A 4,749-nucleotide genomic window follows, 5' to 3' on the forward strand; every position below is an offset into this window, starting at 1 on the left:
GTAAAACCTAATTACAAAATAACACACATGGTATGCACTCACTGATAAGTGAATATTAGCCCTAAAACTCGAATTACCCATGATACAATCCAGAGACCACATGAAACTCTAGCAAAGGGTGACCAAAGGGCAGATGCTTCAGTCCTTCTTAAAATGGAAAACAAAAATATTCATAGAAGATGATATGGAGACAAAGTTTAGAATAGAGACTGAAGGAATGGCCATTTAGAGCCTGCTTTACATGGAGATACAATATATATATATATATATATATATATATATATATATATATATATATATATATATATGAGAACAGGATCCCTGTTGGAGGAATTAGAGTAGGAATTGAACGAGCTGAAGGGGCTTGCAACACCATAAGAATAACAATACCAAACAACAAGAGCTCCAAAGGACTAAACCACTACCCAAAGCCTACACATGGACAGACCCATAGCTCCAGTTGCATATGTAACAGATTAGAGCCTTCTTGGGTACCAATGGGAGGAGAGGCTCTTGGACCTGACAAGGCTGGGAATTGCAGGGGATTGATAGGAGGGTGTGAATGGAATGGGGGGAGAGGGTGAACACCCTTATAGAAGTAGGGGAGGGGATGGGATAGGGGAGTCATGACTGAGAAACCTGGAAGGGGATAAGATTAGAAGTGAAAATAAAAACTGTCTAATAAAAAAAAAGAAAAAAGAAAAAAGGACCCAATAATACCATTCAACAGATTGTGCTTTATTCAGGAATCACAGTGGCAGCACTACAACTAAGGTGACTGACATCTTGAGAAACATATTCTGAGTGCACAGGGTAGATAAGAGCAACGATTCTCACTGAGCATCTGGAACACTGAATCACTTAGGATAGATCATTTTCAGCAGGTTCCTGATACCAAAAGCTGGAAATCTTCTGTGTAAGGGGTCATCACAGGCACATGGAGAGGGAAAAGATTAGAAGATTCCTGTGCATTCATGAAAGACTATGGAGGGAAGAGGAAGGTGTTCCTTTGCAAGTATATGAGACAGATTCTCTTCTCTCCCCCTTGTCCTGATGAGTCCTGAAGTCCTCACTTGCTCTTTGGTGGACACTTCAGCTGGCAGGTTGGAGGAGCTTGCACAGGAGGGCATTTCTGTTGGTATGAGGGAGGAGGACAAGGTTCTGGACACTTTGGAGGAGGACAAGGCTCTGGGCACTTTGGAGGAGGACAAGGCTCTGGGCACTTTGGAGGAGGACATGGCTCAGGGCACTTTGGAGGTGGGCACACAGGAGGAGGCTGGCAAGGCTGCTTGCACTGCTGCTGTTGGTAAGACATAGTGCTGGAGTCTCAGGATCTGAAAGAGATTACATGAGAGTGTTCAGAGGTGATCAGTTCAGAGAAGAGAACGGTGCTATGAAATATCAACTGAACTTGTCTCTCTGAACATCAGCATCATTTCCCAACTCCTATTTTAGGAATTGCTGGCTTTTCTCTTTCCTGTCAGCACTTGTTTGCAGCAGCCTTGCGAAATGATCCTGTATTTCAGTCCTTCTCTCAAGAGAAAGTATTTTGTCAAAGGAACAAGTAATGCTGTTTACACAAGAGAACACCTTTAAGACAGGCTATCACAAGTACTGGTGCCCTGAAAAATAACAGCACCAGTTCCTGTCCTCTTCATTACATGTATTACCCCAGCAGGGTATCTGGGATTGGAGAGCAAAGGACTGCTGAGGAAAGTCTCAGGTTGTAATACCTACTTAGGTATATAGCCTTTCAAAGAAGACCAAATGATGCATATGAAAGGGAAATATCCTGTGTTCTATATGTTATTATATGTAAAGGAAATCCATGTATTACTCTTCACTGTTGTATCCACTGTGAATTTTCTTACTTCTAGGTAGGTCCTATTCATCCCATAACCAAAACTGAACTCAAGACACTTACTCGGTCAAAATTGACTACAGCACATAGAAAGAGCAAAATGACAATCCAACTCAAGAAAAGATACTCACCAGGTTCTCCAAAGTAGTCTAGGATGTGACTGTCAGGAGTCTGCAGTCATCCAGTCAAGGACCAATTTATAGAATTGGCTGGTTATCCCAGTGGGAACAGAGGTGACTGAGTGTAGGCAGGTCCGAAAATTTCCAAACCAAAATGCAAATCCATGCATGACTGGCTTGAATGGGACTCTACAAAATGGGAAACATCCTGTTCCTGGACATTGTCATTGTTGAGAGCTGTGACTCAGTGAGTACTTCCCTGTTTTAAGTTTCAGTAAGGTCTAAGTGGTTACCTATGTGCTCTTTTGTGATTGTAACCAATGTTTTTTTTTTCCTCTGTTACAACTCTCATATGTCCTTCAGGATGTATTTTATTTGTTCTATTTATCTTATTAATATTCTCTGTTGCCTTTGCTCACTTATTGTTCTATTTTTTAAATATAATTTTCCAATAGACTGAAAGAAAGTATTAAAATTTTAATTATGGTTTTAGCTTCATGTATGACAACCCTGTGCTTAGAGTCAATTCATTCCTCCTTCCTTCTAACTTGGCTGCCTTGTCTCTGGCTTCATTGGAGAAGATTCCCTTAGCCTCACAGCGAATTGATGTATGAGGGTGGCAATACCCTAAAGGGGAACCCACCTGCTCTTAGGAAAAAGTGAGGGAGGATGTGGAAGAGAATATGGGAAAAGTTGAATAGGACCAGGGGCTGAGAATAGGATATAAAATTAATATGTAAATAATAATGATAATAAGTAGGAGAGCAAAATTAAAAATATGAAAATGTTTCACTTCATACATAAAACCCCTCCTGATAAACAAACATGATAACCTGATTACATCCATCTATTATCTTCAATATTATTGATGAAATACACATAAGAAAATAAAGGGAAGATGAAATATAACATGTGTTGGAACACAATACCTATGCTAATTATGTGCAAACCACATCTTTAATGGACCAATTGTACTGTTGTCATTGTGCTATTGAGGTGGTAGTATAAGTGATATTTTCCTTCCTGGAGTCAATAGGCATGTAAATAGTGATGGACATGGATATGATGCGCTTTATAGGGATGAGAAGAGTGAGGATGGCAATGATAGGGAAGGTAGGTAACACTGGATAGTGTGATAGCCTGTACATTTATGATAATAATCGTGCAATTGGTAATGAAGATGGTCATCTCGCAGATGGAAATGAGGTGGTAGTAAGGGTGGTGCACACAATGTTTACAGCAGTTTCTAAAATTTTCACTTACATACAACTAATTAGATTCTGTAGTCTGTGCAAATGAAAAGGCATGAAATAGTTCAATTTTTACTAAAGATAAGTTTGGGGTATAATTAACAGTTTCCACAAATAACAGTAACAAGAAAATGTTCAATATTTCCAGTTATTAAAGAAAGAAAACCCAAAATTGCACCAGAACAATTTTACCTGTGTAAGAATGAGTATCATTGACACAATAACAGGAACTGGCAGAACAGTGGAATAAAAGGAACACAAGTACTGAAATTATAGAGGAGTACATTAATCAAACAAATATGGAAATAATTTTGGGGTCTTCCAAAGAAATAACACTGAAGAAAAACTCTCATATGATTGTGCAGCATCACTTGCATTCATTATATTGAAAAAAATTCTATACTACATACAATTCAAATTCATAGAAAACCATCTATGTTCCAGCACTACTCCTAATATTCAAAATCAACAACCCACCTGCTTAGAACAGAATGGACAAATTAAGAAAATATAACACACATATATAAAGGAGTAATAGTCAATGATAATGAATAATGATGTCATACAATTCTGAGAATGGTCATGGAAACGGCCTATAATTTTATTAAAACAGTACAGACCTTTTAAAATCGAAAGTTGGCAGAGTTATTTCAATTAAAAGTACAAAAACAAAATAGTTGAGGTAAAATGCCTATGGAAGGAGTGAAGAGAAACAAAAGACTTGTTGGTATTAGGTGAATACATGAGTGTGTCCTAAATAGAACTTTCATGTCTGAAGATTAGATAGTCCTTGTGAATTAGCATGTCACAAAGGAGACACCACAGTTATGCACAGTCAAGTAATGTGTCTGTTGAGAAAACCAACACAAAATAATCTTGATTATGGCAAAAATGTCAGTCAAAAACAGATTACAGCCATTCTGAATGACTTGGTAGTCAATGAATAAAACTAAAGAACTATAGGATATAGGAAGCACAAAAAGTAAGACCAATTCAAGAAAAAGAAAATGGATGAAGTTCTTCAATGTATTCCATGACCTGAGTACCAAAAGTCTGCAATCATGGGTTCAAGGACCAATTTATAGGACCAGGTGGCAAGCCCATTTGGAGCAGAGCTGAATGAAAGTGGTCAGGTCCCAAAATTTTGAAGCCAAATTGCAAATCCCTACAAAAATCGTAATAGAGTACATATTAGAAGAAAAGACCACATGGATATCATTCATCAGATTATACTTTATTCAGGAAATGTAATCACAATTACAGCACTACAACTAAGGTTTTGACAGCTTGAGAAACATCTTCTGCGTGCACAGGATAGATAACAGCCACACTTTCCACTGGGACACCAAATCACTGAGGACACATTATTCTCAGCAGACTCTTGATAGCAAAAGCAGTAAAACCACTATGTAAGGAGTCAGCACAGGTACATGGAGAGGGAAAAAGTGTAGAAGATTCCTCTACATTCATGACAGCCTTTTAAGGAAGAGGAAAGTATCCTTTGCAAGTACATGAGACA

General features: G+C 38.2%; 1 long non-coding RNA gene across 1 annotated transcript; it reads right to left on the reverse strand.

Annotated features, from left to right (window-relative positions):
- Positions 1-976: 976 nt before the first annotated feature.
- LOC102550890 (small proline-rich protein 2D-like) lies at positions 977-2,049 on the reverse strand. Its single transcript, XR_015678115.1, has 2 exons — positions 1,993-2,049; positions 977-1,334 (listed from the first exon to the last, which is right to left on the reverse strand). It is a non-coding gene; the product is annotated as a small proline-rich protein 2D-like (long non-coding RNA).
- Between the last annotated feature and the right edge of the window lie 2,700 nt (positions 2,050-4,749).

This window comes from Rattus norvegicus, chromosome 2 (genome assembly GCF_021556685.1).
Source record: "Rattus norvegicus strain SHRSP/BbbUtx chromosome 2, alternate assembly SHRSP_T2T, whole genome shotgun sequence".
NCBI lineage: Eukaryota > Metazoa > Chordata > Mammalia > Rodentia > Muridae > Rattus > Rattus norvegicus.